The sequence below is a fragment of the Corvus brachyrhynchos genome, unplaced genomic scaffold (assembly GCF_000691975.1).
Source record: "Corvus brachyrhynchos isolate BGI_N302 unplaced genomic scaffold, ASM69197v1 scaffold56, whole genome shotgun sequence".
Lineage (NCBI taxonomy): Eukaryota > Metazoa > Chordata > Aves > Passeriformes > Corvidae > Corvus > Corvus brachyrhynchos.
In genome coordinates, this window is record NW_008238664.1 from 1,367,820 (window position 1) to 1,379,263 (window position 11,444).

At 43.6% G+C, this 11,444-nt stretch overlaps 1 long non-coding RNA gene across 2 annotated transcripts in view; it reads right to left on the reverse strand.

The window, feature by feature from the left end:
* LOC108447581 overlaps positions 1 to 11,114 on the reverse strand; it is a 34,903-nt gene extending 23,789 nt beyond the window's left edge. Inside the window, exons 1-3 of one of the 2 annotated variants that reach the window (XR_001863239.1) lie at positions 10,308 to 11,114; positions 8,403 to 8,544; positions 2,325 to 2,434 (exon numbers count right to left, since the gene is read on the reverse strand). This is a non-coding gene — a long non-coding RNA (uncharacterized LOC108447581). Of the gene's footprint in view, positions 1 to 2,324; positions 2,435 to 6,980; positions 8,121 to 8,402; positions 8,545 to 10,307 lie in introns of those variants that run through there. The other variant, XR_001863240.1, reaches the window with a different exon arrangement.
* Positions 11,115 to 11,444: the final 330 nt, after the last annotated feature.

Genomic DNA, 11,444 nt, shown 5'->3' on the forward strand with positions numbered 1-11,444 from the left:
TACACTAAGTGTGAGGGAACACAAACCTTTTCTGTGGTTTTGTAACGCAAAAGAGCAAAATGTGATAGTCCAGTGTCAAAATAGTCACTTTTCTCTATTGGGAAAAACAGTGAAGAGCCAATTATGTTGTACATATCACTGTACATGTGTAATTAACAGGACCAGTACAAGCATTCCTGGAATAACATTTTTCATGTCAGTAACTCACAAGCCTCTCAATTTTTAATCAGACAGTCACAAACTTCCTTGCAGTAAATTCCACCTGGTCTTGCTTGGCCTGGGTCTCACCATGGACCTCAGAAAAGCTATAGCATGAGCAATGAGCTGAGAAACAGACAGAAGGTGCAAGTGAGCCCAGAGGAGCTTGGACCCCAGGGCTGTCTGCCTGGCAGCTCACAAAATAAGAGTGTTCCCTGCCAGCAGCACTGCAGAGAAGAGCACCTGAGAGCAGGTCTACTGGTGGCTGATAAATGTGGGGATTTGGGTTACCGCCCCATCCTTCCTTCCCAGAGTTAAGCATTGTCTCTCTGCTTTGGCTCAGTTCATTGCACTGAACCAAAGGGACCATTTTTACCATAGAATAATCAGTTAGTAGCAGCCACAAAAAGTCCTTAGAAATCACTGTTTGCCACCTGTCATGGCTGGCCCTTCTCAGGAGGGCACATGGGCTGGGCTGGAGTTACAGGGAACCTCCTGAGCTTCACACAGGTTTGTGCCCTGCAGTCCTCCCCTCCAAACGTGATGCTCTGTCAAAGCCAGGGTGAGGCCAAGGGCTTCCTGCCCTCACATCCTCTTCTGAGCCTGCAGGTTGGGGGCTGACCTCTAGGTCACTGCTCATGCAAGCTTCAGGAAGCCTCGCTACCCTGAGCAACCCCCTGTTGCCCAAATCCCAGCTGGTGACCTGTAAGAGAGAGGTGCTGCAGGGGGGAGCTGGGGAGTCGTCTACTGCCGCTCTGGAAAGGGGATCTCCTCTGACCAGATTAATCTCCACAATCTGGGAAAACATGGTTTCAGTTTTCTCTTTTGTAACAGCAATCCATGTTGTCAACTTAGATTATAGACCTGAATGGCCAGATTATGCTGTCAAATGCTTATTTCTTAGAGACTGTGTTGAACGGGCCAGGTGTCACACCTCCTCTTGTTCTTTCCATAGCTCTTCTAGATGACATTTTACACCCTGCTAAGACTGAAGATGCCCTGAACCAGACTTGAGCAGCAGAGAGAAGGACTAACATGCCTCCCAGAGTGAAGGATTGCTGCTGACTGGAGCTGAGGTTTTCCCACCAAAAGCAAATTTACAGAGATATATCTCTGAACCACATGCTGGGCTTGGGACCAAGCAACAGAAATAGCACCACTGAGGTTTTTCTCCATTTGGCCATTGAATTGAGATACCTCGAACTTCAGGAAAATTTGAGTTTGGATTTTAAACACCTTGGGATCTGAAGCACCCTGGACTACTGGGAAATTATGTGGTGAGTCCAGCAGAGAAGTGTGCAGTCACAATGAGCAGGACTTGTGGTTTCCAACAGGTCCACCTCCAACCTTTATGTTGACGCCTAATGAATTCAGCTGTAGACAATATCTGCTCTGTCCTATACCATTTCATAGAGCATTGCACTGTTCCAAGGCTCATTTGAGCCTACAGTAATATTTTACCCGTTGGAATGGGTTTTTGCTCTAGCTAGTTTAAAGGCATGTTGTGGCAATGAGTAGGTGAGGGTGTATTTAGCTGTAACGAAAATATTACCATTCATGATCTGAGCAGCTGAAACAAGAGGAACCAGAGAGAGAGAAAACCATCAAATGGGGCAAGGAGGGGGGCAGATGAGGGGGAAGAACAAGCGTTTCCTTGATGAAGGCATAATGAGTTTACGATTCCAAAAGAAAAGCACTTGTGGAAAGACAATACACGGATGAAAGGGCATGGATCCCTAAGCAGGATGACTCTATACAGCTGCCACATTGCTTACTAAATAATCACGACAGAAAGGTTACCTAGAGGATTGGACAATGGCTGCTGCCCAGTGCTTCCTTTGCTGGGTCCTAGCAAAGGAAGCACCAGCATGTAACTGGGCTTGTTGAGTCGGGAGGTTCTAGGACCCTCAGAACAAAAGTGGACATTGCCCATTGCCAGGCAACACAGCCAAAAGATTTCAGATTCCCAGGTATCCCATTTTTTTATTTTCCAAAATAAGTTGCCAGGCTGTTACACTCAAAGGTTTTATTATAATCTGTGGTATTTAGCAGGGAGTATGTCAGATTCACTGTGAAGAAACTGTTTCAGAGGTCTACTGTCCACTGTATAATTTTAAAGCTTTTACCTTTCATCTCACAGCTGGAAAATGTTTCCAGTGAATGCCAAGAGCCAAGGGCTTATTCAAAGAAGGACACAGCTGGTTCCACTGCAAAACATGTGAAGCAGAGTGGTACACTACAAAAGGAAAAAGAAAAACCAGTGGGTTAAACATTAACTAGTTAGTGCTTATAAAATTATTTTCATTTCTAAGTGCTTTGGAGAGGAGTATCTATATGAAATGCCGTGGCTGAAGGAGAGACACAGGAGACATGCTGGCATCTGAGACAACTCTCATCAAATGCTGACCATGAGAAACCCCACTTCCAGCTTGCTGTGTGCAATCACCCACTTGTAAGTGCCACAGCTCCATGCAGCAGGGCATGCAGGGCACGAGGCTGTACATCTGCTTCACAGGGAGGTTTGTGTGCCTCGGACTTGGGAATCTCAGCATTGCTGTGCCTCTTGTGTAACAGCTGCTCTCTCTGAGCAAGCAGAGCCCTCCCTCTCTCCCATATGTTTGGTTGCTAATTGCAAACATGAAGGACAGACGTACTGATGCCTGCTTTTTCAACTTCCTCAAGTTCATACTTTCAGGCAGTTTGCTTCCAAGCTGAACTGCCTTCTTTTCATGGATGTTTCCATGTGAGTAGTTTAGATTATTTCACCTAGCAGCTTTGATAGATTTCGATGCTATGGAGACCCATTATAGATCTTTTTTAGCCATTTATTTAGAATGATTAGGTCCACACTCATTTTGGAGTGAGCAAGAAGCAGAGAACATACAGTGTGCTGGACACTTAGCTGTCTTTGCCTAGAAGCATGCTAGGAGACCTCACATCTACTGAGGGCTAAGACCACACATATTTACAGTAGGTTAATCAAGTGCTATAATGCCAAAGAGCAGATTTTCCTCCGGGAAACTTGTTATTTTGTCATGCTCTACTCATCCAGCATAAAGCATTGGCAGTTTGCCCATAGAGGGTACTGATATTAGTCCTGTTTGTTGCTTTCTTTGTGAGAATTACTTGGCTTTAAAAGGATGCAGTTGTTTGCCCACTTCTGCTTCCCTCCCCATATTAACAGTAAGTGCAGAATAAGCCAACTATGGCAAAGCATTGCCTCTGCAGCCCACAGGCTAGCAAGAAAAACATGTTTCTTTTTGTGGCAGCTGGAGAAGAGACCCCCAAACAAGAAGTTTTTGTTCCTGATTCTTCCAACTCTCCTGCCTTTCTAAAGCTAGGTCACATCTAGTCCCTGACATGTTTGTCACTCCCTCCACCACATCAAGCTGTTGTGAACATCCCTTGTCCTAGTCAGTTAAGGGTCTCTAATTAGTGACATAATAGTTAGGCAATGAATGAACCAAACCTGCATCATAATGAAGGATAAACATCGCTAGTGAGTCACTCTGCAGCAGGGATCCAGCACTGCTGGAGTGGTTTTTCCCCAGCAAGCTGCAGCTGGTTGTAACTGGGGTGTATCTTTTATATGTTCTGCCTCAGGGGCAAATTGCTTCAAACAGGATTTTGCTGCATGGCTGGAGAAAAACAATCACTTGTTTGTAGTTTTCCTTTCAAAGGGATGAGTCTAAAATACCCTTTTCTGACTGAAGCAAAGTAGTACCTTCAAGGCCAACCCCTTTCTTGCAGTGGTAATTTTCAAAGGAAAATCTCTGCTGGATTTTTCCATGCAGGGCACTCACTGAAAGGGTTGTGTCTGTGCCCCAGCCTGCAGGCAGCTGTGTGCCCACAGAGTGAGCAGGGAGCGGTGACAGGCACTCCCATGGCACCCACCACAGCCCATTTTGCCATTACTAGTGGAAGGCACAATGTGTATTAACACCTCTCTGATTGCTGGATAAAGCTTTTCTAGGGTGAGGCTCAAACCAGTAACACTGTACACAATTGACTTGGGTTAGTGGTTTACCTCAAAAAATGGAGGAAATCACTTAGCTCTTTAACCAGAAGATTACCACAGCCATAGTGGTTTTGCAGCAGCATGTGTTTGGTGGATATTACTTAGACATGGAGAAAAGGGAAAGTCCTGTGGCAGAACTCAGGGATTTTCCATCATGGCCTTGAGTGGGCAGCAATGTTTGCTGGGTAGTGGGGATGCCAACATCCACAACCAGGGCATCCCAGTAGCAATTGCAGGAGAAACCAGTATCTTACCCACCTACATGTTTTTTCAGCAGATGTATTTATAGCCTGAAGCCGTCTGTCATCCAAACTTCCTACCATCCAAGACGCAATTTGAATGAGATCAGTCAGGTTTGGTGCTCTGGGGATTGCACTAGACACCCCCACAGAGGGTGGAGGGGCTGCATGGCAGCAAGATGCAGCGGGTAGAAAGTGAAACACTGTCCTGTTTCCCACCTTGGGAGACTCACTTGAGCAACAAGCAGATGCCTACCAGTCCTGGCAGAACACCACCACCCTGCAGATTTTGAGCGTGTGAGAGCCTGCAGGTCAGGGAGAAACGGGACTCACAACAGATATCTTTGTCTCGGTGACAGGTATCTTTGTCTCTTTGTCTTCTCCTCTAGTTGGCAGAGAGTTAGTGTTCTCTGTGGAGAGATGCAAAGCAGCTAAGGCAGGTGCTTACTCTGAACCTTCATGTAAAGGGTGCCTGTTTTCTTCATTAAACTTGAGGAAACTAATCTCGCAGGGTTTTCTGGCTTCCATTTACATCCCTACTATCACCTGAGTTTCAGGCTGTACATGCTTCATGTATCCTCTTGCATGTGCTCCAGGAGCAGGCTGGAATTTCTTGGGATTTGAAAGGTTTTACTGTGTTTTCACTTAGCCAAAAAAGCTGAGTGTTGCCTAAATCAAAGGGTCCGCAGACACGAAGGAAATAAGCTTCCACATAATGCTGTGGAGACATGGATTGTGCTCCACACTGACATGGAAACCAATTACAGGGTTTGTAAACAATGTGGAAGTAGATTATGGCACTTTTTATGCCTGATGATAGTGTTTTAGGGAGGCTGTGACAAAGTGGCCTGTCCCTTTACGAGTCCATACAATTGGCATACACATGGCTGGCCCTGCAAATGGGATCTCTACACAGAGGGTGGAGAGAAGGGCCTTATGCAATTTGGAACACAGAGTAAGAGACACTAGTGAGCCTATAAACTCCTTAAGTATCTCTCCATCTTCAGGCCATACATTCAAGCCTGATTACACATTGCAAGGAAATGGCTGAATCATTCCTAGAGGCCTGCAAGGACAAACCTGAAGGAGGAAGTAAACCACTGCAGCAGCCCTGACTTACACAAGAGAAAGGAAGGGATCTCCAGATACCTGCTGCACGCAGAAGCAAGGTCCACCTCCTATGATAGAGAATAGCACCCCTGAAAGAGACTCTTGGGTCTGGCAAAGACAACAGTTTCCATATGGGGAGAGCAGCAAGAGCTCGCTGAGGCTTCAGGGGATCCTCAGTGATTGAGAAAGGAGGACACTGTAAGCCCACAGAGTATGCTTACAGTCCAGTTCAGTAGAGACACAGAAAGCAGATCCCATGGCTGTATGTGGCTTAAACACTGCCGAGATTTTGTCTGTCTGTCACTGAAAATCTTTGCAGAATGAAGAAAAACTGAGACATTTAGTCAAAAGAAAATTACCTCCAAAAGGTAGGCAGGACACATAAGGTATGTTCCCCATAGTACCAGCTCCTGTCATAGTTGGTTCTCATCCAAACTAAAAGTGGTCTAGTATTTTACAGGAGGAAAAAAAAGGAATTTCCAGGGAAGTGAGAAGATCCTTTAAGAGTCCCTCTGGAACAAACATTAGTTGTCTCAGCCATATGTGGTGAAAAGGATCCTACCTTGTCCACCTCTGCTGTATCATCTACCCCGCTCTAAAAATAGCCTCCCATCACTGAAAGAACTCCACTTCTGTTGTCAATCCATATGGTTTTCCTGCCTTGAATTTGTGCAGTGCTGTCACCTGTGTCAGATGTGCAGGCAGAGTGAAACAGCCATCTGTACTGACTGGCAGAGGGAATTAACTCTTAAACAAAAAACGCTGCCTTCCTTTTCTCAGATTTCCATTTTGGTCTTGAGTTAAGCTGGGTAACTTTACTGCTTACCCAACTTACCAAGCTTTGCAGGTAAAAAAATATTTGCTCTGTCAGAGCAGAGAGCAGCCACTGTTTGCCACAGCCTCAATTCCTTGAAAATGTTTTCTTGTGTCTTCATATTCTCATCTCCTTCAGCTGAACTCCATCACAATAAGCCTTTGTACTGCAAACACCTTGGTATGACATGTTAGGATCTGTTCCACAGAGCCAGTTTAGACAGAAAGCATGCTTGTAACTGTGTAATTGAACTGCGCTGATATGCATGTGCTAGGGAACATTAACTTCTTCTAAACTCTCAATAGTTTCACATTCATGGTATATTTCCAGATGGATTGTAGCTGAAACTGTATCTTTAATGTCCTTAAGATCTAGCACAGCAACCCATAAACTTATTGAGCTCCACAGAGCATTGGGTGGAAAAGCATTTCCTGTGCCAGATTTCTCCACTAAGTATTTCTCCTGAGAGTGGCATGTTGAAAAACCATGTAACTGTGAGATCTGATAGTTACAGAGCTTTCAGAAAGAAGAAAACTGAACAAAGGTTAACCTACAGTGATTGATTTACTTAAGTTTTAAGCAGTCACATTGAACCTTTGGATAAATGTTTATTTAACATTGAAAACATGTTGTTTATTTTCATGACACAACAAACATAGTTTCTGTACTTGCTGGGACATAGCAAGGCTAGCTAAGTTCTCTGCCTTCAAAAACAGAGCCCTAGTACTAGGGAAGAATATGAAAAACTACTTTGCCATTGAGTGGGATAACACTTCAGGTTAGTCTCTCACTTATGGGTTTGTTTGAGAGGCTGAGGAAAGGAATTGTCCCAAACAAGATGAGAGATACAAAAAAGTATTCACCAGAAAAGTCTAGTACTTTATAGGCCTGGTCTAACATCCCCATCTTAGCTGAATGTCAGTGTAATTAATCAACGTGTTAATTTTGGAAGGGAGAGGTTTGAGCGTTATCTGTGTCCCTTCTACTTCTGTCTGTCCAATCTCCAAGCTGGGTAACTGAGATGTTCCCCTTGATGCCATCAACAGGGAAGGGTGCTCAGCACCTTCACACACCAAGGATGCAGCAGAAACAGTCTGTCAGAAGGATTAGAGGGTGTCCTGTGCTGTGAAGGCACCAGGGAGGATTGAGTGGCCTCTCAGCATTGACTTGCTGTGGAATGGGAAGTTCTGTGGCACTGGAAAACAGAGGCAGTGAATTTAATGCTGCTACAGTTGCCATTGAGTGCTTCTTGTATCTTCACAGCTTTTTGGTGCTGTTTGTTTGTTCCTTTTTTTGTTTTAAGGCAAAGAAAAGCCTTGTCAAGGTAGAATGACATACAGCTGTCAGGATGTTGACACCTGTCAGGATGAATACTAAAGCATCTACCAGCCCACAAGAATTTTAGGAACCTGACCTAGGGAACTAGAAGACCATTTTCCAGGATCAGTGGGGCCAGAGTCCCTCACGAAGTCAAGCGCTCCTGATATAATCTAGTGTGGGCACATGCCATGGTCAGACTATAAAGTATCCTTTTGACTTCACACTTTCACCACCTCCTTCAGGATGGCTGGAAACTGTCTCTGAAAAAAAACATCATGCCTGGGAAATTAGAAATCTTACTCTCCTCCAGCTGCTAGCAAATTGCAAGGTTATCGGTAGTTCTGAGGGGGAAAGGAGGAGAGTTCTCTTCCGCTGAAGTGTGTTCTCCTTCTGTTGTCCATGTTCTTCAGTTTGAGATCAACTGGGAAGGAAGGATAGGTGTCAGGGCTGGATCCTGATTCTTGTCCAGCAGGACAATTCCTACTGGACAATTATGGAGCAAGAACGTTGCCCACAAGGCCCCAGAGTTGGCCGGTGACTGCACTGGATCCAAATGCTCCCCCCTCCCAAGTATCTGCAGTTGTTGCCTCTTTAGAAAAAGTCAGCCTCTTACAGAGCTGATTTTAAATCAAGGGTCAGTGGGTAAGCAACTTTCAAAAGGTGCATGAAAAATAATGAAGAAAACTCTTTCAACTGACAGTACCTTAGCAGATCTGCACTTCCCTTGGAAGTTGCCTTGAGCTCTCCACATCAAGAAAAAAGTTGAAAAATCACAGTTCTTGAGAGATTTTCTGTAACATCTGGATTACAGGTGTTCTTGTTCCTGCTCTTTTTAGAGTCCTCTGCTGAGGGAAAAAAAAAGGTAACCTAAATTAAGGTATCTGCAATAAATCCAGTAAATCCTTTTTAACTTTATATAAGACCCATATTTCCATTTAGGCCATTTTACATTCATGAGAGTCTACATGGGATTTACCTAATGAGTAAGTAGAGAAGAGCACAGATAATCCCTCTGGGCCTTATTCTGAAGTTCTTATTCAGGCAAAACTCCAGTGACGTCAATGAGTCATTTCACCATGTAAGGATTTCAGTAGTGGGCCCTATCAGATTAAATAAAACTTTGCCCAAGATTTTACTCTATGAAATTATAGTAATCTCAGGCCCTGGATCTTCTGACTACAACTAGGGTGTAGAACCCTGCCAGTTTAAAAGCATAATCATACAAAATCTCATTGGACCTGCATGCGATATGCTTGTCTTAGTGTCTTAGTGTGGTACCAAGCTGGCTGCCAAAATGTTCATGGTTTTGGCCACGTGTCTTCTTTAGTCAGAACGTTGCAATTATGGTAAGTTTTGGACTAGTTCACCATTAATTATGAATATTTCATACTCCACTTAAATAACAACAGCTATGAGTCCTCTATTTTTTAATTTAGCCAACTCTATAGGTAATCTGGAGTGGTCTGGACCATTTATTTCTTTATAAATGTGCCACTTGTGGGCTTGGAGTTTCAAGAGGAAAGGGAGAAGATTAATTACCCCAATGTGATCTCTTCGATACCAAAGAACTGCATTCTCCGAACTGCAACACAGTTTTACAGAAAACCTGTCCAAATTAGGACAGTGACATTGAATTCTGAGAGGAAGGAAAAGGATTGGGTAGAGATGAGCCTGCCTTTTATGAGTGTGTGATCTGCCTAGTGGAGGGAACATTGTCAACAATTCAGAAGATGTTCTTCAGGTCAAAAGCAGTAATGAAGAAGAATATGTTTCAGTGGTCAGTCAGACAGATCATCAGTCTTTCCATAATCCAAGATGTACAGAGGAATCTGGCAGAAAGGTCAGGTCTAGAGAGACTCTGTTTTTGTTTCCCTTCTGATTTTTAATAGGTACTCCTTTTCACACACTTACTTAATCTTTCTACCATATCCCCATCCTTAGTCCAAAGTTCCACAGGAAAAAAAAATAGCTTTTTTCAATGTGCGAAAACTCATATTAGGATGGAAGAGGAAACAAACTGCAAAGGCCAGATGCCCTGAAAGTGAATATTTAAAGCAAACTTCGCTGGGCACAAACCTTAGTGATTGGATGGATCCTGCAGAAACTATTTTTTAGCAGTCTGGTCTCACCGGCACGTAGGTCCAAAACTGTGTCATCTGAGATATTTTCTGTATGAAAAATTAAATGTGCTTGATTTTTTTCTTGGGAGTTTGAATTATTTAAATGAAACCCTATCAATCAAAATTCTGGAAATCTGTAGTGAGGGAGGAAACAAAAACCTTGCAAACCAAATAGGAAAATACATTCCTTCTAAATCCCAGCTAAACTCCAGTGTTTACTGGGCTAAAGTCTTGGAAACATTCCTTTAGAGAAGATAAATCTCTGGGGTCTGGGACTTGTCCTCATCTGTGTCGTAACACGATGAGAGCATTGTAAGGTAATAAGCAGAGGTATGCTAATACAATGGTTAAATAATGCCTGGCATTCCCAAGGATGCTAGTACAGGAATCTTTCTTCCACTGAAAGAGCAGCTTGGGCTGACGGACGAGAGCACTGCTGTGTCTTCCACAGCCCTATTCACTACCAAGTCACAGAGAGTATTTCATACCTGAGAAGCCTTCAGAAGGTTGCCTGATCCGACAACCCCAGCCAAAGCTGGGCCAGTCTTGAGATAAGATGACATTTAGGTCAGCGCCATCGAGGATGTGAGTTTCAATCAAAGTTAGTGAGGGAGCCCATGATCCGAAATCTGATCCGGCTGCCAAGAGGGTCTCCTGAAAAGCATTTTAATCAGTGCAAAGGCTCACATTGACTTCAGTGGGAGCTAGGTCAGACATCACTTCAGTGAGACTGCCTGCCACAGTCAAATCATGGGATAGTACAACTGAGCTTTTGTTGGCAGCATTCAAGGCGCCAGATTGTGTTCTCTCCTGTATTGGTGTCTATCCAAAATAACTCCATTCACGTCACTACAGCAATTCCCTACTTGTTCCTGTGTAATTAAGAGGAGGATATTTCCCACTAGGTTGGTGAAATCACTCAGCATTAGGGATAGGGATAATCTGTACATGTTCGTCACTGTCAGCATGAAAAGATTTAGGATCCTCTGCAGGACTGAACTTTTTTCTGTGGGCTTCCACATTAAAGTCGTAAAAACATAAAGGTTGCTTTTAAGGACTTTTCAAAAATTAACCTCACCTGGCTCTGCATTTTTACCCAGTTTGGGAATACCAAATTTTCACAGCCTTTCTCAAAAATTGACACATATTGACTATGTCCTGACAGTCCTGACATCTGGGAGCTGTACTGCAGCAAAGATTTGAGCTTGTGTCCAACTCTGATGTAGTAAGTACTGGAGACAGGGCAGAAGAGGTCTGTCCTTCCCATGTCTCCCATTACAAGCTTTATTCCTGTGATATCATATAGTGGATGTTGTAAGCCAGAAGAAAAAATTTTACAAGCTTTAAAATGAGAAACTTCTGAGAAAATCCAGATCACAAGCAGAGCTAACAGTATCATAGCTAATGAAATCACCGTGACATAGTTCCCTGAGGAAATTTTTCCCTGTGACATTTTTCCCTGAGGAAAAATCTCAGAGGAATAGGGAAGAGAAGAGAGCTGGAAATGTCAGAGGAAAATTTGGAGAAGTAAGAAAAAGGCAAAAATCCTTTCGAATTTGATGTCAGATTTCTCAAATATTATTACACATGCTGTGAGTTTAGAATCATTGCTGCTATGGATGACA